Raw genomic sequence first — 22,779 nt, 5'->3', positions numbered from 1 at the left:
ATAGTGATGCTCAGGAAATGCATCCTCCTAAAGTCAATGCAATCAGAAATGCAATGGCACGAACTGCAGAAATGTTTGAAATAGGCAGTTTTTGCATGTCAACAACATGAAGCTCGCATCTCATGTGTGAGTGACATTTGAGAGCGTTACACGTGTCCTCACACACAGACTCTGGGAATGCACTGCGCGCATGTAAACCACAAACTCAACCACTCTGTTCGCGACTGGCAGACATCGTAGGAGGACAGCTCAACGTAAACACACCGTTAAAATAAACAGTCACAAGTCTGACCACAGAAAAAGACAAATGTCAAACTGATCGTGTTTTTCAGGGAAACATTTATTGCGAGTGATAAGTGTTCGTGTTACATGGCTCTGCATCGGCTCATTGACAGCACTTCAGTTAGTTTGGCAGTGCTGCACGCTTGTTTGTCTTTACAAGTCCACAGTAGTTTAGCTCGAAAATAAATAAACCGTGCTGTCTTCAAGTCATGTCAGAATCATATTCACCATGATGTCGGAATTAGTAATGAGAAACATGGGATTTTATAAGAGCCCAGACTTTTGGGTTCGCATCAGTGAAAAAAATGGCATCAGAAGCTAATTGCTAGAGCACAACAGTTGGGTTCCAGAAGTACAGGCTCATTCATCTTCTCAACAGAGTTACAGCATTATTGTATAAACTTTTTGAGACAAATACACATGAGCTCTAAAGACGTACTTCCGTAGAAACTATAAATCAATGATTTCAAGGCATTACAGAAAGAGATAAGAGACTAAAGCTATCAAAACAAATACAAATAAATATAAATTAAAATAATAAATAAAAAAAAACTAGGGCTGTCAAGCGATTAATTGCATCAAAAATGTAATTTTTGGTTTACATACTATATGTGTGTTTACTCTGGATATTTATCATGCATATATAAATACACAAACATACATGTATATATTTTTAAAAATATTTATATGTATATATATATTTATACCTGTATATAATTTACATATAAATCAACAATATATTTCCTTAATATATACATGTATGTGTGTGTATTTATATATACATAATAAAAATACAAAGTACACGCACATGCAGTATGCAAACAGAAACTTTTATTTTTTTTGGTAAAGTTTGTGATTCATCTTTGAGCTGGTTGGTCTTCATAGTTTAAAACTTTAAAATGCTGTCAAGATTTTCTTTTTTTATACAATAAATCCCTTTATGAAAAACAAATGAGAAAAATACTTTTGGAACCGAGGCTGTGAATGCTGACTTAATGTAAAACTCATCTGTAAACATTTTACGCTTAAGAAAAAAAATACATTTTCAATCATTATATGTGGTTGCACAAGAATAATAAAATACATAAAGCTTAAATCACACCTAATATGCATCATTTGCTCTACACGTTGTTGCACTAGGACAAAAGTGCCTTTTAAGTTCCCAGCTAACAAAAATCTGTTCTAAGAACCTATTAATTCCCAATTATTTATGAAAACATTATTTCTAAATGCTGTTTTAACATTCAAAAGGTCAAAATGTTTGAAAAATGTTAACATTCCATTTAATAATTTTGAAAACATTATAGGAATGTTCATTTTAAATGTTCTCTGAACATTCCGAAACAATAACATTTAAAAAAAAAAAACATCAGAAATGGAACATTCCATGAACAATTTATAAAAACGTTTTTATGCTAAAGTTCTGAGAATATTATTAAAGACCAGATAACTCTGAATGAACATTGTATTAACATTCCAACCAAGTTCTGTGAACACTCCCTGTTAGCTGGGTTAAAGACACACATAAATATGCTCAACTCATCCGTATTATTTCAAGCAAAATCACTTCACATCATAATTATGACTTCCGAACTCCTAAGTAGGAACTTCCCAGGAGGACCTGAAGGCAGAATAAACACTGTGCGCTGAGTGAACGGCTGACCTCAAGTGCTGCGGCCCACGTCTGACGCCATTCTGCTGGACGACAGTCGCTGTTCTGTCTCTCCTCGCAGTGACCTGCACAAAAGGACACAAGCTTCAGTTAACAGAGCTCAAGCAGCTTCCAGAAGCACAACGATTAAAGTAAACGTCAGGAGAGAGAGAGGGAGCGCCGCGGGCTGCGGCACCTGTCTGTGAGCGTTTCTCTGCAGACGTGCAGTAATAGCAGGGCTGAGGTTTCAGGGCCTGAGGCCGTGCCCTCAACAGCCCCTGTTTCTGCTTTTTTTTGTGTTTTCTTTTCCACCCCCTCCTCCCCGATCCACAGCGAGTCGTGAGTGAGAGAAGTCTCTTTGTTCCCAGAGCGAGCGGGCGGACTTCATTACACACAGACACAAACGCACTGAAGATAATGACCGTCACGGATTAGATTTTTAGAATATATAGTTGATCTTGTTTGCCTTTAAAGGTCAAAAACAAGTAACGTTTTCAGAACTTTGGTTAACGTAATGTCAATTGTTACAAAATGTTCAGAGAGCATTCAAAAGTAACATTCTTATAAGCTATAATGCAAAATCCTAAAATGGAATGTTGCTTTAATGTCTGCATGAACACAAGAACATTTTCAATGCAGAAGTTGCTAAATGTTAATTATCTTACCAAAATAAGAGCGATCATACAAAATGCATGATATTTTTTATTTAGTACTGAGCTGAATAAGATATTTCACATAAAAGACGTTTACATATAGTCCACAAAAAAAACAATAGTTGAGTTTATAAAAATGACCCCGTTCAAAAGTTTACATACACTTGAATCTTAATACTGCATTGTTCCCGGAATTATCCACAGCTGTGTTTTTTGTTTAGTGATAGTTGTTCATGAGTCCCTTGTTTGTCCTAAACAGTGAAACTGGCCGCTGTTTTTCAGAAAAATCCTTCAGATCCCACAAATTCTTTGGTTTTTCAGCATTTTTGTGTATTTGAACCCTTCCGACAATGACTGTATGATTCTGAGATCCATCTTTTCACACACTCATATGCAACTATTACAGAAGGTTCAAATGCTCACTGATGCTTCAGAAGTAAAAACAATGCATTAAGAGACGGGGAGTGAAAACTTTTGAAATTGGAATATCAGGGTAAATTGGACTTATTTTGTCTTCTGGAAAACATGTTAGTATCTTCTGTAGCTTCTGAAGGGCAGTACTAAATAAAAAAAATATGATATTTAGGCAAAATAAGAAAATTTCATTCTGTTCAAAAGTTTTCACCCCCCGACTCTTAATGCATCATTTTGCCTTCTAAAGCATTAATGAGCATTTGAACCTTCTGTAATAGATGCATATGAGTCCCTCAGTTGTCCTCACTGTGAAAAGATGCATCTCAAAATCTTACAGTTGGAAAGGGTTCAAATACACAAAAATGCTAAAAAACCAAAAAAATGTATGGGACCGGAGGGATTTTTCTGAAGAGCAGAGGCCAGTTTAACTGTTCAGGACAAACAAGGGACTCATGAACAACTATCACTAAACAAAAAAAAAAACAAAAAAAAAAACACAGCTGTGGATCATTCCGGTAACAACACAGTGTTAAGATTCAAGTGTATGTAAACTTTTGAACGGGGTCTTTTTTTTTAATAATTTTAACTATTGTTTTCTCTTGTGGACTATATATAAACATCTTTTATGTGAAATATCTTATTCAGGTCAGTACTAAATAAAAAATAACATGCATTTTTTATGATCCCTGTTATTTTAGTAAAACAATTAACATTTCGCAGATTCTGCAAAGCAAGGTGTATGTAAACTTTTGACCTCAGCTGTGTATATATGTCAGCTGGAAAGGCACCTATATTATTTGACCAGTGTGATCATCTTGCAAATTTAGCTGTGCACGTGCACATGTTCAGTTTCCAGGAACATAATACTTAAACCTCACATTACAAGCAGTCTAAATATGTCACGTCAGCACGTATAGAAATAATGCCACCTGACATGTTTTATGACTAGGATTTACATAAAAAATGTTTAGGGCTTTGAGATGATAATCTAGTTAACCTCAGCACAAAAGAAGTTAAATGACAAAGAACTGCGTTGAGAAAAATCTTTTACTCTTTCAAAGCTCAGGAGATTTAATAGAGCCACAGTTTAAGTATAAGATGTTCCTCCTACATTTGCTTACATAAAATAAAAGCAAGCTATAAGTCAGTTGTAGGAAGATGCTTCATATTAAGAGCTCTGAAACTTTAAAGGAGATATATTTGAGATTAAGGTTTTTTTTTCTCCATGATCATAATCTGAAAGCTAAAAAGCCTCATTTTGATCTTTATTTCCGCGAAACCATCCAGCTATTAAATCATCATACCTTAGATTTGTCTTTCATATACAGAGAAAAAAACAACGTGGTCTAAACACATTTGCATCAAACAGTTTTTCGAAAATCAAAACACTTTTTTTCAATATTCAGGGTGGCAAAAACAAATAGTAAGCGGTAATCGCAATTCAACGGAAAAGCAGCGGTGCAACCTGTGCTAGAAAATGATGTCAAAACAAATACAAATTAACCCACACACTGTTAAATTTGCATTGTGCATGGCGGCTGTCTCCTTCTCAACTTCAACCACATGATTTTGTGTTAGTCCCCCCTCTATGAAGTCATTGATCAAGCACTTTGTTGGTTAATGGCTGAGAAACGTATAAAAAGCCCACATCCTTGAAGAATACATGATACATGATAACACAAGGCTCTAGTGATAGATTTCACAGGAAAGACTCTGATTAGAGTAAAACATGCTTGCGATCACAAATATAAATGAATATTAATGAAATAAATGAATATAAAGGGTTAAAAAAATTAAAATAGAGTAATAGACAACTAAAATAAATTTGTGCTGTCAAATGATTAATTGCAATTAATTGCATCCAAAATAAAAGTTTTTGTTTATATATGTGCATTTATTATGTATATATAAATACACACACGCATGTATATATTTAAGAAAAATGTTATGTTTGTATATTAAATATATTTATATATAATATAAATTATATGAACATAAATATATACATCCAAATACATGCATGTGTGTATTTATATACACATAATAAATATACACAACACATATATTATGTAAACAAAAACTTTTATTTTGGAATGCGATTAATCGCGATTAATCATTTGACTGTACTAAAATAAATAAAACCAAATCGTAATTAAACAATTCAAATAAATTTAATTGATTAAAAAAAAATTGAATTAGCTCATTAATTAAAAAACATTAAATAAATTTAAATAAATAAATAAAAAGTAATATTTAAGAGAAAAGAGTCATAAACTACAAATTACAAATTATATTTTCTTCTAGACCACAATTAGATTAAATAATAGAGCAACTGAAGATGTTTCATGTGCTTTCTTGTTTGTCCTGAAGAAAAGGCCCTATTAATCTTAAAGTGTGCTCAGTTTTGCAACAATAGTTAATAATGCAATGAAAATTCTTGAGCTCACACATTTCTCTCATGACCAAATGATGTGAGAAACTAATTTTAAATGCACAGTAAACTCTATTAGCTCTCGAGTTATCGTCTGAGCAATAACGCTGACCTAGTGCTAAGTCAGTTGCAAAATAATTAGTGAAGTAAGAGTGTAGAATGAGCGTGGCGCAAGGAAGCGTATGAGTAGGAGTGAAGGCGAGGCTCGCACCCGTCTCTCTGTCAGCGCTGGAGGGGACGGCGCTGCTCGTGACTAAAGAGATAACAGCCAGAAAAGCTCTCTCAGGGCCTGATGGGAAACCCGACACTGTGGCCGAGTGTGCCTAGATACTTACACACACACATACACATACACACAGAGAGAGTCACTGGCCCACACAAAGACTATGTGCGTATGCAACCGGACCAAAAACACAATATACACAACTTCATGTAGGGCGATTCAAACTATAATCAAAGAATTGTTATAAAACAGATACATCCTGGATGCTGATACACTATAGAGTTAGCTATGACGCAAAACACCTGTTCGGTGTAGCAATTAAAATATTACCGACACAAATTTTATTTATTTTATTTTTTTTAAAAAAAGGTATAGAAACAGTTTTGACTCAGAAATTGTTAATACATTTCACAAATGATTAAAAGAAGTGGCTAATTAACAAATTGATTAAACATGAAAGTTTGAAAAATAAATACTCAAATAGTATTTTCTTTGAAAAAATCTTTTTTGCAGTGTATCATTAAATATTGCATATTACTTTTTTGAGACTGAGTTTGTTTTTACCACAGTAATCAACAAGAGTTTTACTGCAGTATGACCACAATGCACAAACTTCCCACAAAAAACAACGTCAGGTTATTAGAAACGCCTGACGCCAGCACTCACACCCTTCAACAACACGGCGTCCCTGTGCATTAAATATTCACGCAGCTCCGCAGGTTACTGGCGAGCAAGTCTTTGACCTGTTAATTGATGCGCGAGTGAGATTAATGTCTCTATTTCTCCTCGTGGTTATTCTTTAAAGATCCGAGTGCAAACAAGCCTCTCGGTTTCGGCCTGTGCTGACGAATGCTGTAAGGAGAGACGTTTCAAAACGGCAGTCTTATGGGTTGAGGAGTTTTCATTTATCACATATTTATGAATATTTGTGACCCTGGACCACAAAACCCAGTTGTAAGTAGCACGGGTATATTTGTAGCAGAGCCAACAATACTCTGCATGGGTCAAAATGATCAATCATTAGGGTATTAAGTAAAGATCATGTTCCTTGAAGATATTTTGTAAATTTCCTAACATAAAATATTGAAACTTAAATTTTGATTAGTAATATGCATTGCAAACAATTTCATCTGAACAACTTTAAAGGCGATTTTCTCAATAATTTGATTCTTTTGCACCCTCAGATTCCCAAATAGTTGTATCTCGGCCTAACAAACATGCTTCTTATTTATTCAGCTTTCAGATGATGTATAAATCTCAGAATTGGTTTTGTGGTCCAGGGTCACATTTTTGATCATTAATTATTAATCTGGTCCATGTGGATGTGCATTAGATGACCTAACATATAAATACTAATATAAAAAAATATATGTATAAGTGAATGCAAAACCTCACCACATGCATTTTGATGTATTGCTGTAGTCAAGGGGTAAATTAGTCACTGATTACTCCTTCCTTCAATGCTGAAAAATACAATATAGTGACAGATGTGACATTAGGTGTAACTTTTTATAAAAATAACTGACGCCATTATGTCAACATTTACTATTGTTTCACAATCTGGGCTCTCAAAACTTAAACGGATTGAACAGGAGATTTAGGAAACATCCTAAAATAGCTAAAAATCAAAATGTCCATGAACTGAAAATATGAATCACCATTGTATCACACTGACTACATTATGTTGTCATTCACTATTGTTTAAAATGTTGGGCTCTAATGCATACCAAGTCTACATTTGTGAAGAGGAGATTTAAGAAACATCCTAAAATAGCTAAAAATCAATATTTAGATTTTTTTTGCATCCTCAGATTTCAGATTTTCAAATAGTTGTATCTCGGCCTAACAAACCATACATCACCATGCTCATTAATCATTAATTCCTTCAATGCTGAAAAATACAATATAGTAACAGATGTGACATTAAGGTGCAACTTTTTATTAAAAATTATAATGGTATGTCCATGAAGTGAAAATATGAATCACCCTTGTAATACACTGACTACATCATGTTGACATTTACTATTGTTTAAAATTTTGGGCTCTAATGCTCACCAAGCCTACATTTGTGTTAAAAAGTCTTCTTTTTAATGCATTTTAAAATGTATTTTTTTTCTGTGATCAAACCTGAATTTTCAGCATCTTTACTCCAATCCTCAGCATCACATGATCCTTCAGAAATCTTTCTAATATGCTGATTTGCTGCTCAAAAAATAAAATAAAAACATTGTGCTGCTTCATATTTTGGTGGCAACCATTTTTGATGAATATAATGTTCAAAAAAGCACCATTAATGTGAAATAAAAATCTTTTGTAGCACTATAAATGTGTTTACTGTAACTTTTGATCAATTTAATTCATCCTTGCTGAATAAAAAGTATTAATTTCTCAATTCAAAAAAAAAATCTTTTGAATTGTAGTGCACACTATGAATCTCTAATCTTATGAGATATAAATCCCATTTTAACATATAAAATAATTGCAGTATGCATAATACAAATACTGTAGGGTGTAAAAATTCAAATAGCTTGAACAAGAGAGTTAAACATCCTAAAATAGCTAAAAATCAATATTTCGATTTTTTTGCACCCTCAGATTCAAACTTTTCAAATAGTATCTCGGCCTAACAAACCATACATCAATGCAAAGCTTACTTATTCAGATTTCAGATGATATATAAATTTCAAAAATTGGTTTTGTGGTCCAGGGTCACATTTTTGATCATTAATCATTAATTTGGCTAAATCAGTAGTGTACATTACGAATCATATGAGGTATAAATCCTACTTTAACATATAAAATAATTGTGTATGCATAATACACACACTGCAGGGTGTAAAAATTCAGATAGCTTGAACAGGAGATTTAAGAAACATCCTTCAATAGCTGTCATGGCAAATGTGTAATCTTTTGTTCTGAAAATGCATTTTATCACCAATAACTGGCGTGCTATTTGTGTTCTGGATGACGTAAGAGCAAATACGCAGCTTCGTGGCCGGGAAACGCAGCCGCGGGAATCTACGGACACTCGAGGGGAATACAGGCAAACATCCGGGCGTGTCTTTGCTGAGATGTCATAACATCATGTGTGTTACGAGTGTGTATCGCATGCTAACACAAGCACAGGCTGTTTCATATGTTAATAAGCGAGTTCCAAATTAGACAACGGTGATTAGTAACCGTCTCCGGCGTGAGCTGAGGAAAACAGGCGAGCTGTGTGAAAATGCACCAGTCCCGTAGGTGGATGGTAGGCGAGAAATTTCTTCATGCACAAAGGTTCCTGCCAGATATCAATCAAAAAAAAGTTCGCTTACTCATCTGGATGAGACAGAGAAGGAGAGGTTACGACACATGCTTTTTCATGAAGGAGACAAGTCAAGTTTACACTAAATCTTAGAGTCAAATTTGTGCAGTATCTGAATTAACTTCACCACAAAGCACTACAGGAGTTAGTCAGACAGTGAGAAAGACAATACGCGGTTTCCCATCGCCTTTCACGCCGCTAATTCACCGAACACTATTTTGTCTGACAAGGTGCATTAAGGAACACTAAACAGATGACAATCTATATTCTTCAAAATTATTTATCAGAGTACTGATAAAGTTATAGGAATTATTATTCAGACAGTCTACAGTCACTCTTAGAAGTCGTGTGGGAGCTGACAGACTTCAGAGGCGGTGTGTTTTTCTCTCAATTGAGGTCAAAGAGTATTTGTCAAAGAGAGCATGAGAATTTACATTTGCTTTATTCGATGCAAAAAAATAATCGACAAGGAGAGAACAGGCACGCAAGAAAGTGTCTGAACGGCCGCTGCTGAGAGGGTTAAAAATAGCACCTTCAAATGGTAAACAAAACAGTTTAAACAGGAAGTGAGAGGCTAATATCTGCGTGCGTGTGAGCAGACAGTATTTCATGAGAAAACATCAAATTCACCGAATCTAATTATTCAGAAAATCTCAATCTCGATATATCGATGACTATATTATTGTGACCTTCAGCTGACAAAAAGGTCAAAACCTGAGGCCTAGTGTAGCAATGAAAAAAACAGGTCTTTACAAGACAATACATGATGCATTTAGACTGTGTGTTTCACTCTACTTCAATCAATTTGTTTAGAAATTCAATAGGTTTGTTAACCATAACCAGAACTGGAACTAAAATTACAAATGTTGCTGATTTAAATGGGCCACGTATAAAAAGTTTACCATGTGCATGAGGTCTCTATTAATTCTACCGGTTGCTCTGAAACACACTTCACAAATGGGATTAAAGATAAACATATTATGAAGTGACTGTGTTTATGTTGATTTAGCCAGTTTGTATCAAATCAATTAAATCGTAAAAAGCCTAAACCAGCATTGAAATCATCGAAAGTGCTCAAATTTACAACCAGCAGATCACAAAACTAATTTTCAAATAAGCTACTCATGTAACAAGCTTGGTAACACATGCCAAAAACATCTTAGACGAATTTCAACCGTACGATGTTCCAATTTGACAACCCGAAATGAATTTTCATGAAAGAAATATTCAATCAATCCGTGAATCGCCGTAAAATCTGTAGTTTCAAATGAGAGAAAAATGAGTCATAACAAAAATGAATATCACAAATGGTGTCCTCAAGATCTGTCTCAAAACACTCGTGGCCTGAAAAACAGACTTCTCTCTCTCTTTCTTTCTTTCTCTCTCTCTCTCTCTTTTTGATGGGCATTTGTTGTTGCTGAAAAGGTTAAAGATGTTCCTACGAAACTGAGTGGGAGTGAGTGAGAGAGAGAACATGCTCAAGAGGCAAATTTCCCCTTATGTGTCTTCTATAATATCACCAAAACCATCAGTTTCAAAATGACATATGATTTATTTATATAAAAACAACTACAAGACAAATGTGTCTCCAAATTAACATTTGAACAATAATTCTAAAACGATCATTTCAGAGAAGAAAAAAGTGATGTCAACAACAAGCAAAAGTGCAAGAAACTGCACATCTTTAGATCATCAGAAGAAGCAAATATACCTCACTAAAGCATGTTCAGACACATCTAGAAAATTAGCCAATGAAATGTACAATTTAGAAATAATTTAACCATGTTGAGATATCAGAGTTTAAGGGGGTTTTAGAAACCAAAACAACCAGAACTGTCAATCCACTACCGACAAGAGAAAATCTCAATTTCCACATTTCGAAAGATAATATGACAACGCTCTAAAAAAGCACATGGTTTACGCTGCATTTCTACTTTATCAGAATTAGTCATTTGAGGCACACAGGAGAACAGAAGTGCGTTTGATGATCTCCGTGGTTAGGCAAAGAGGAGCAAACTGTCGTGGGCAGAGTGTCGAATTCACTCCTGTCTTTCCTGTCCTACGACGCAACAAAATAAGAAAAAGAAGATTAGAAAAATGTGTAAAAGCCTGAGAGAGACAACTGGTCATTTTACAGCAGCAGTTCAGATGTGAGTGCAGCAGACATGAAGGCAGTGTTGATGTAGATCTTCCTGAAGAAGATCAAAACAAATGTTACAGCACTTTTCTCATCTCCAGCTCTTTCATAGCTGCTCTTTTTTGTTGCGGTGCACCTCGCACAATTTAATGCTTTACCGTGTCAAAATATAACATTTTTCACTTTCGTGCAAACTCTTCTAATCTCTCTGCATACATGTTTGCATTATCCTCTAACAAACCTAGTACAGTTTTTACCGAACAAATCGCGCACAGAAATCACCGTAGCTCGAGTGTTTTGAGCAACACAGATGATGACAACTCTAAAACGTATAGTTTGAGTAAAATCATACGCTGTTTTTGACTGCTGATAACAAGTTACACCTACACACGCTGCGATTAATACTGAAACCTTCACAGTCAACAGTAGACCAGCCTTCAGCACAGCTCATCCACTCTTACCCACATATTTTTTTAAAGTATATAATTAAATTCCTTATTATTCTTATAACAATCAACACTGACTTGACTAAAAGGACAACTGAAAGATGCACAAGAAAAATGTCAGGGAGACTCAACAATAACAATCCACAGCAAAGCCAAAATCAGTTCAAATATGCACAAAAAACTTTTTTTGCATTTATAAGTGATTTATTTAACAGCATAAAGGTCATTAGGTGAGGGCAAGACTTTTATGTAAAGATGGAAACTTCAATAGCATGCTGTTTGCTCATTTCCTTTGCCAAATGCAGAGTGAAGTCTCAAAAATGAATCTGGAGGAACATCAAAAAGAAAAGGCAACAAATTGAACAACATTTTAGAAAGTACTAAAGTGTCCACCGTGTGCAGCTGGGTATTTTTTGCTCTTTTTGCTTCATGCGGGAGCGTTTATGAGACTGCCGTTAAAACGTCTGCAGCCCTCCTACTGTCTGAGCAAAGCGGCACACACAACCACAGGTGGGAGTGTACACACACACACACACACATACATACATACATATACACACAAAACAATACAAAACTATGCACATTATACACAAGCATAAAACCACTAAGGTGAATTTTGAAATGTAACATTTAATGAGAGTTCTCAATGTGAGCAGATGAATTGAAAATTTTTTAAATCTCACTGAATGCATTTATGAATGCACAATTTTGGGCCACTGACCTGTTTTTTGGATCTAAAATTCAGAGATTAGTTTTTAATGTCGAGCCAAGAGCCAGATCTCACCTGAAAATGACTTTAAATGGTCTATCTGAAGAAATAAAAGGTCAGTGGAAACTATCTTAATCTAGTGATGTTTTTTTCTGTTTTAGCACCATGTGAAATATTTTGCAGAGATGCTTAAATTGCACACTTTAAGTAATAAAAGCAACACTGTTGAATCTGGATCATCACTTTATCCCAGAATATCATCTGCTAGTTAGTATAAGTGTTAAAAATGATTGATTAATTAAAACATGCATTTCTGTATTGACACTGCATGCATGCATTAAAAGCAAGCCCGATGCATCTGGATTAATCCTATTAAACGTGGGATAAGCATTATTAGTGCAATCCGATCTGTACCGCAACTGCATTACAAATGTGTGCACAATACAAAAACGAATAATACTAGCGGAGAACGGTCCGTAAATTGATAGCTGCGAAGCAGAGATTGACGCGTGCAACAAAACCCAACATAAAGCCCAGAGTGAGAGGCTTTCTGAATAACGCTGGCGATGTTCAGTGGAGGTTCCTGGAATGTTTGTCTTAACACAAAGATGATGAACTTAAAGATAAACCAAATTACGCCCGAAAAACAAAACTGAAAAGTCTTGTGGTTTTCACTAAAAAAAGAGAGAGAGAAAGAAAGAGAGAGAGAGAGAGAAGAAAGAAAAAAAAAGTCAATTTATTCAGACCGTACTATATTTTGTGGAGGATATGGTATTTTAGCCTGACATTTAAACATCCTATGCTTTTGGTTGGTGCCATCTGTGCATTCAAAACCAACCCACGCGCACTCACACACAGCTCTTTCCCCTATTGCCTCTCAGCAAGCTGTTTTTAATATCAAATGTGCATAAATTCACTATCACAAAATGCATTTTATCTTTGCTTATCACTGATTATCTGTTCCCGACTGCTGCTCAGACGGTGTACATAAACAAATGCCAATATTGTAGCCCCTAAATGCAAACAAAGGACCGTTTATTCTGCTCTGCACAAAAGGCAACAGTTTTTGCTTTTCCAGATCTGCAGAAATAGTCCCATGTTGCGTGTAGTAAGACTAGTGCAGCTGTTCTTCAAAGAGACAAATAAAAGGTTAAAGGTCACAGTGAAATAGGCCGCACTTCCCGACAGTTTCCAGTGAGGGAATTAAAAAAATAATGAATAGCAAACAGACTAACTCAGACTTAAGCAGACAGATGGTTATTGAACTGAAGAATTCACATTCTTAAAAGCCCAGAAGGCCGGTTAATTTATGTGTACTTAGTATGGCTGTTTATGCAAGGTTATTGTTGAATTTTGCAGTACACTGGTCTTGGATCAGCAATGTTATTATTTATCATTTACATTTATGCATTTAGCATACATCTTCATCCAAAATGAGACGCAAAAGCAATAATAGCTTGTTTTATTGTAAAAATAACTAACTGTAAAAAAACAAACAAAAAAAAAAGTTAATCTAAAAATAAACAGTTACTTAAAAAAAAAAAATTCACATACAGTGCATTTTTCAGGATATTGTATGAGCCCATTACGTATTTCCTTGTCACTGCTTAAATAAGTGGCCTTGCTCAATTTCCTCGCTCAAAGCAGAACAATTGTGCCATCGGACCGCTTTCAAATAACTACAATGTGGAAGTCAACTCGAGTTTCAGGTTGTCTCAGCCATGTGCAATTTACAAAACGTCTTTTACAGCATCTCGGCTTTCAGGAGCTACAATCTGCTCTTATCTTCTGTTATGTCATCATCTTGTTTTCATAATCTAAATTTCGGAAGCCCTCGGCACTTTTCAGTCCATCACGGGACAAGCCTGTCGTGTCCATGCGGTAAAAAGCCCAAATACAGCTGCTTTGAAACATCGCATTGGTTTCACAAAGCGCCTAATGCACATCAACAGAGCTAAACATGACACCACACGGTTTTACCTTATATGATGGACAGCTGTGTGCAGAGTAAATGCAGTTGTCTTAAAACAAACGCCTGTACTATGGTATTCTGTGCAAGCTTTTTATCTGAGTAACAGCATAATCCAGATTCTCCTTTTACTGTGCTAAATAAGATGATATTGTACTTTATTTCTCTGATAAACCTCTAATAGGCAACACAGACATTTAACCGATGCATAACAAGGACAATTGGGGGTGATAAACTGGTCATGTGGCTATTTCCTGTTTTAAAAAAAAAAGCATCTTGTGAGTTGGTGCTGTAACTGGTGGGTCGTGAGAAAAAAAATGGGTCACAGGTCTGTTTTGATCACCGAGAGCTGGAAAAAACCAAAGCTAAATGCAAATAATGAAATGCAACTAACCTCAAAATAAAGCCTAGTGAGGAAAACAGAATAGGCTTAGAAAAAAAGACACATCAAGCTGAGATGAAAACAAATTATATCTTAAAGGATGTGCATTAAACTAAACAGCATTTTGGTGCCAATTAATCAGTTTATAAAAGATATGCAAGACAAAAGAAAACACACCTGAATTAAATATATATCACATTTGTACATATTGCAATAAGTATAAACATGCTTCATGGGTGATCATTTGCACTGGCTACAGAAAGCATGAAATTCAATAGAATTAAAGATACCAAAATTGCCCCAAGTGGCATGTTCTTATGTTATTTGTAATATTTACACACACCAATATTTGATTTTAAGGCCATTTATTAGACTTTGCATGGTAAGCAATTTTAAAATGGTGTAGAAAACAGAGTTCTAAAGCAATATTAGATGCCAAAATTCTTGTGAGTGACATGTTCATGTTTATAGCAATATTTACACACTCCAATATTTGATTTTAAGGCCATTTGTTAACTTTATTAATGCATGGTAAACTATTTTAGAATTGTGTAAAGAGCAATTTTAAATACCAAAATTGTCTAAAGTAGCATGTTCATGTTTATATCAATATTTATACCTTCCAAAATTTGATTTTGAGGCTATTTGTTAATTTTTGCATGGTAAACAATTTTAGAATGGTGTAAAAATCAGCTCTAAAGCAATATTAGATACCCAAATTGTTTTGAGTGACATGTTCATGTTTACAGCTATATTTACACACTCCAATATTTAATTTTAAGGCCATTTAGTAACTTTATTAATGCATGGTAAACTATTTTAGAATGGGGCAAATAGCCATTTTCAATACCTAAAATTGTCTAAAGTAGCATGTTTATGTTTATATCAACATTTCTACCTTCCAAATTATGATTTTGAGGCTATTCATTAATTTTTGCATGGTAAACAATTTTAGAATGGTGTAAAAATCAGAGTCCTGAAGCAATATTAGACACCAAAATTGTTTTGAGTGACATGTTCATGTTAATAGCAATATTTAAACACTCCAATATTTGATTTTAAGGCCATTTGTTAACTTTATTAATGCATGGTAAACTATTTTAGAATGGGTGAAGAGCCATTTTAAATACCAAAATTGCCTAAAGTAGCATATTCATGTTTATATCAATACTTAAACCTTCCAAATTGTGATCTTGAGGCTATTTATTAATTTTTGCATGGTAAACAATTTTTAAATGGTGTAAAGAGCCATTTTAAATACCAAAATTGTCTAAAGTAGCATGTTAATGTTTATATCAATATCTCTACCTTCCAAATTATGATTTTGAGGCTATTTATTAATTTTTGCATGGTAAACAACTTTAAAATGATGTAGAAATCAGAGTCCTGAAGCTATATTAGACACCAAAATTGTTTTGAGTGACATGTTCATGTTTATAGCAATATTTACACACTCCAGTATTTGATTCTAAGGCCACTTGTTAACTTTATGAATGCATGGTAAACTATTTTAGAATGGGGTAAAGAGCCATTTTAAATACCAAAACTACCTAAAGTAGCATATTCATGTTTATATCAATACTTACACCTTCCAAATTGTGATTTTGAGGCTATTTATTAATTTTTGCAAGGTAGACACCAAAATTGTTTTGAGTGACATGTTCATGTTTATAGCAGTATTTAAAAACTCCAATATTTGATTTTAAGGCCATTTATTAACTTTATTAATGCATGGTAAACAATGTTAGAATGGTGTACAGAGACATTTTAGTAGCATGTTCATGTTTATAGCAATATTAATATCTTCCAATATTTGATTTTGAGGCTAATATTAATTTTTGCATGGTAAACAATTTCAGAATGATGTAAAATCAGAGTCCTGAGACAAAACCAGAACCACCGATCCACAGTCTTTATCAGCCAGCGCAGTCAAATCGATGCTTCAGAACAAAGAGAACGTCTGTCAAAGTGTTTCCTTTACACTCAACACACACCACGAACGGCCACGCGCACACATGTATTCAGACATAATCAACCTCCCTGCATCAAAAACGCACGGCACGCAAACAATATAGTCATATTCATCATATAGACGCCTACAAGTGCTAACGCACACCCTTGCCAAACACAAGTCATCTCACATTATTACCTTAAAGTAAGTAGTCTAATCAGCAAGGTTAAGATGCAAAGACAATCTAAAAGCAAACAACTCACCCTTGATAGTTAAATTCAGTGTAGACAACAAACTTTTGACAATCTTCAGACTGAAGCTGATCCTTTATATGCCATTCTATACACCCTTTAACTGTTTCCACTGAGTAATACTGAAATAGTCAATGTGATATCATCTCTTATCAAACTACGACTGTCAGTCCATTCCAAATCTCACTAGTAACCCATATTGAATTATAGGTGACAGAACTCAACACCCTTACATATGAAATTCAAACTTTTTCCTTCATCCACCCACGGTGTGTGAACTAGAAATGTCATAATTAAAGGCTACAGCCTACATTCAGACGGCACACAAATGGCAGATACTACTGGATTAAATGTTTGATGTTTCTATAAATCACTGTCATTAGTTAACGAAGAGAGCTAAAGATAAGATAAATTAAGAAGGAAAACAAAACAGGTCTGATGTTGTAATAGCAAACAGGAAACGGCACACCGTGGCTGTGTGAGAAAAACACAGAACTACAGATTTAGAATGTAGCATATTAAAGATCAAATGTACATTGAATATAAAATCAGCTTGTTTTCATATCATCAAAGCAATTATTTTACCCACTTGGAGAAGGCGGCGGTATAGCGAATAACTAAATACTCAAGTGATTCATTTATTAGGTTAAATCTGAACTGGAAACTTTGATGCTTAATGTGTATTTTAGTTTTTGTGTTGGCTGTAAAGATAGAAACTTATGAACCTGCTTCTAACGCCCAGCGTGTGAAACTCACAAAATGTCAGTGAGGTAATTGTGTGAGGAAACTTGAGCACGGGCGGCGTGTTTCTCTTATCGATTGTTTCTTTAAAAGTCATATTGATTATGTGGCTTTTTGTATTAAGCACATGCACTTTTTGCTTTCATTGTATACAAAAATAAGAACTTGCATACAATGATAAGAACCTTTCTGAAGCTTTTCTTTCAGTCTAAGCTTGTTACATTCAAGAAACTGCATTTTATTTTATGTTAACACCAGAGCTAGACAAAAAAGTGTTTTTTAAATATATACATTTTTATATTTTATATATATATATATATATATATATTTAGATTTATCTTTGTGTTTTATATATACACATATGTACTTTCATTTTGAATATAAAGAAATTATGTCTCACATAGATTGAAAGCCAATTACATTTTTTCCCCACAACATCTTTCTCTTATAAATCTATTTCAGTTCACACATTTAAACTGAAGAAAAAATAAAATGCTGACACATGAGAGCAAATCGAGAGGTTTTAGATAAGAGGTGTAGCTCAGGAAATAAACGCCCTCGGAGGATCTGACTCAAAAATGCAAATCACCCTTGTAATTCTGTTAATATACTATGATACATAAACAAAGATAAAGAAAAACAAGGCCTTTGATATAAAAGCATCTTTTCTGATAATAGTGTAGCATATCCTACACATAAAAAGCATTTTGCTAGACCTAAAAATGTGCTTATTTAAAAATATTATAAATGACCAAATCAACCAGACAAAAAATAGACTGTTGTAGAAAGTCATTATGAGGAGTCAGGGGTTGAAATATCTTTTAGAGATATACAACTACACTGTTCACATTTTTAGTATTAATATATATGACAGTACTGGAGTTGTATAATTTGAGAAAGAGATACTATGATGTTAATTATGCCTTTAGTGTAATATCCAAGCGAAGAACAAATGAACAAATAAACAAAAAGGTTGCAAATGTGTTGCAATTCATGAAAACCAGCTTCAGGATTTATGTTAATCTGGATATTAAATCATATTTCAGAATGTGGTTAGCAAAAGAGACAAATAACTCAGAGACACCGAAAACCAGAATGATGACATTTAAAGATCAGATTAATATTTCAAAAGGCAAAAGCAGGCCTAACAATCAAAATAAATTAGGCAAAGTTTAACTGTAATAAATGCTCATATGGGGCGATTTTCTTTTGATTAAAAAATATCAAAATAGCTTTAATTTCTCTGGACTGACTCAAAATGGCTTCAGGTGCTTTCAAAATCCATTTAACAGGGAATAACCTTGTTAACCAGAGCAACTCAGCACGTAATCCCACAGAAACCATAAGAATGTTTATAACAGTGGTCGTTCATGAGTAATTTATTAAGAAACTAATGAGCTGTCACCTAAACACGAGAAGAGATTGAATCGTAATCACGGGAACTTTAAATGAAACACTCGACAGGTCTCGGTCACAATCTGTACAGCGTCTGTGTTCTTTATCAAAAGCGCCCGTATTTTTGTGAAATACCAACGGTCGCACGTTTGTAAATGAAACTCCGAAATTAAAGAGAGTTCCCTTTGTTTCAAAATGACTCTAATGACTCATTTGTGGCATATGGGGAGAGATACCTGCGCCGAAACAACTTTAAGACAATAGGAAAACAGAGCTGCAACTTCAACAGGTGTTTGGCGACACCAACTGGCCGAGTTTTGCGTTACAACACAATTAATAAACACACTGTGGCTGCTCTACTTTTTCATAACTTTGTTCTTTGTGCGAGGGACTGAAGTGCTTAGAAGTGGAACAAACTTTTTTCCGGTTGCAAATATATATCAAAATACTGCTTTTGAAACTGGTTTCACTCCAACTGATTTGATCAAGGGAGATAAAAAGTGGAGAAAATAGTCACAAAACGTCATATAACAGATTTTTTGTCATTGTTCTTGTTCTTTTTCCACCTCGTTCTCATTTTCTACATGAAACAAAAGCCCCAAACTAAAATAAATTAAAAAAAAATAAAAATAAAATAAAAGCCACAGATCAACAGATCAAATGAGGAAAAATAGATAAAAACAAAACATCCAGACACTTCTGTGTCCATTCTGTGGCCAGTCAGCTTTAAAAGCTCCTGTGCACCAGAGCAGCTGCAAACAATGAGCACTGCTGTGTTCTGATTGGTGGAGAAGGAGCAGTGGGCGGAGACTACAGAAATCAAACAATGAGAATGATCAATTCTCTTGCTGGACATTATGTGACACATCTGTCTATCCATCTTTTAGTATCTATCATGCCAGTAACTTCTATCTTATTTTTCAATATAAAATTCTGCAGTCTTTAACAGAATGACACTGCTTTCTTAAATTTAGTCACACAGGGTATGCTGAGGGTATACTGACTTTAAGACTTGTAAGGTTAAAAATGACTGAAAATACCACAAGAGTAGTCACACATTTGTGTAGCGGTCACTGTTTGAGTAAAAAAATCACCTATTTCAAATCTGTCAGATTGACCTTCCAGCAACAGGAAATTATACAGTTACAAGGCAACATCTCTGTTGTGGTTTTTAAGAACTGAGCAGAATTAAGCTGACAGTTCACAAAGCCCATCTCAAAATGTACACTGCCATTCAAAATTTTGGGTTCTGTTAGATTTCTATTATTTTTTAAAAAAGAAATGCATTAAAGGATGCATTAAATTGATCAAAAGTGACAGTAAAGACATTTATGTTACAAAATAATTCTATTTTAAGCAAATGCTGTTCTTTTGAACATTCTAAACCACAAAAATATTAAGCAGCATGACCGGTTTCAATACAAAATGCTATATTAGAGCAATATTAGATCATGTGACAATGAAGACTGAAGTAATGATGCTGAAAATTCAGCTTTGCATCATAGGAATAAATTACATTTTAAAATACAATAGAAAACAGTTACTTTAAATTGTAACAATGTTTTAGAATATTACAGTTCTTACTGTATTTTTGATCAAATACATGCATCTTTGAAATTTCAAAAATCTATTCGACCCCAATCTTTTGAATGGTAGTGTACAAGGCCAGCCATCATCATTTACTCACCCTCACGTTGTTTCAAACCTGTATAAATGTATTTCTTCCATGAGACACAAAAGGAGACATTTAGCAGAATGTCTAAGCTGCACATTTCCATACATTGAAGTGCCATAAAGCATCATAAAAGTAGTCCATATCACGCATACACTCTATTCTAAATCATTTAGCTATATGATAGCTTTATGTGAGGAACATACTGAAATTTAATTTATTTATTGAAAATCTTGCGTCACACATCTTGATGGACAGCTGTAGTCAGCGTTTATTTTCACAGTGTATTTAAAAGAGCAGCTTATGCTGTAAAAATAAATAAATAATTAGTGTTTCAAAAGATTTACTTCCAACTGAGAGGACATAAACGTAAGCATGTTTTCAGAGGACAAACTATACTAAGAAATAGTGAGTCATTCTCAGCACACGGCTCTTTTATCCGAACCGCCCAAGCATGTAGCATCGCTGGCGGCTAAATATCATCACCGTCAGCAGACATCGTCTATTTTTCCTCATTATATCAGTCCTATAAACACAAACACACGCCGAATCATCATGACCAAAAACATGAAAATATAAAAAATAGTAACAGTGAAAAAGCTAAAACGCATATACGATTTATTATGTTATTTGTTGTGTGTGTGTGTGTGTGTGTGTGTGTGTGTCATGACCTAAAATGAAGTCAGGCCTGTTCTGATAAACAGTCGCAAACAGAAGGGAATAAACAATACTAAATACTACCTGTATTTAGTATTGTTTATTCCCTGCTGTTTGTGATGCAACTAAACATATAATCAGATTGCAAAGTAAAAAGTCTTAACTGTTAAATGTGAGAAGAAAATGCTTCCTATATGTGTTTGTCTGTTAAATCACTTAAACTTGTTTATGCACTTACAAAATTGTCCCATTCAGTCTATATCTTGTTTATATTTTAAGTTTATGCATTTTAGTTGGGCAGTATATCAATACATTTAAATCCTGAATATTATATTACTTTTGAACAATGAACAATATTGTGTCGGGTCGCTTTGTGACATTTAAAAATCACGTTTGTTTTTTCGACTCGCGGTGAAGTGAAAGTTTATAACAACAGGCCAAATATGCGCCACGATGAACTGATAAGCAAAGAGTTAACGCATTTCCAATCTGTGATCTTGAGAATCTACAGCGCTGACTAAAAGCTGAAGAAAGCTGAAGAAAGCTGAAGAAAGCGGAGGGCCGGGACCACGCGGTGCCCTACTGACATCATGCATCAGCAAACATATTCTTTGCACCCTTCGAAAAAAAAAAAAATGTGCTGAATCTTACTACTAAAAAGAGAGACCAAACGAAATGACTAAACCATTTCACAAACATCTCACGATTTGTAATTCGCTAAGTTCGGTATGATGATAAATCGAACTGAAACCAAGCTTGAATGATCAAATAGGCAATTTTAGAGTCATTTGACACCTGATTCTACTCAAACAACTGATACTCGTCCTTTTCCTGTGACATTAAGCTGACATTTAACGTCATCTTTACCAGAAATCATAACAACTCATATAAACTTATTTAAAAAGGCACCTTCTATCAAGTCTGCGCACAAAAATCTCAACCAGTTCTGTAACAGAGCAGACAAGTGTACAGTAAAAGTAAAGTCTGGCCACATGAGAAATTATCTTTGAAAAGTATATTTTTAAAATATAACTTTTGCATTTAAAACCATTAAAACCTCCTTCTAACCAGAAAGGTCAAATTAGTCAATCTTCAATGCTGTGGAATGAGTTAAGTCACAATTTTAAATTAAAATATTAATGCACATAAGCTAGGACTTGTATTTTTTGTTGCATAAAATATAAATCTTCACTATATAATATCAAATGGCAACAGCGGTCAATTATGGTCAACAAATGACGTGTGTAAAATCTAGCGGTCAAGTCGATGCAATAAATGACGTGGCCCTGTAAGCTGCCAAGTGAAAGTATCTCATTCATTGCCAGATTTAATTGTTAAAAAATTGTATCAACTCATTAACCATGCAAACGTAATCTATTTTATACAACAGAACGCAATACAAAGCATAAAAGTAACAGTAGCATGCCTGACATAATACTGTACTCACGTAAATGCTGTAAAGGTTTAAAGTAATTCAATGAATGCCGAAGCTAAATGCATCACAAGTTGTT

The 22,779-nt window shown here is 34.3% G+C and overlaps 1 long non-coding RNA gene across 1 annotated transcript in view; it reads right to left on the bottom strand.

Annotated features, from left to right (window-relative positions):
* Positions 1-322: 322 nt before the first annotated feature.
* Positions 323-22,779, bottom strand: part of LOC127174977 (uncharacterized) — a 43,605-nt gene continuing 21,148 nt past the window's right edge. Inside the window, exon 2 of the long non-coding RNA XR_007828930.1 lies at positions 323-2,019. This is a non-coding gene — a long non-coding RNA (uncharacterized LOC127174977). The remainder of the gene's footprint in view (positions 2,020-22,779) is intronic.

Source organism: Labeo rohita, chromosome 13 (assembly GCF_022985175.1).
Source record: "Labeo rohita strain BAU-BD-2019 chromosome 13, IGBB_LRoh.1.0, whole genome shotgun sequence".
NCBI lineage: Eukaryota > Metazoa > Chordata > Actinopteri > Cypriniformes > Cyprinidae > Labeo > Labeo rohita.
Note: the sequence above shows the minus strand (reverse complement) of the source record. Positions and strands in the feature narration are given on the sequence as shown.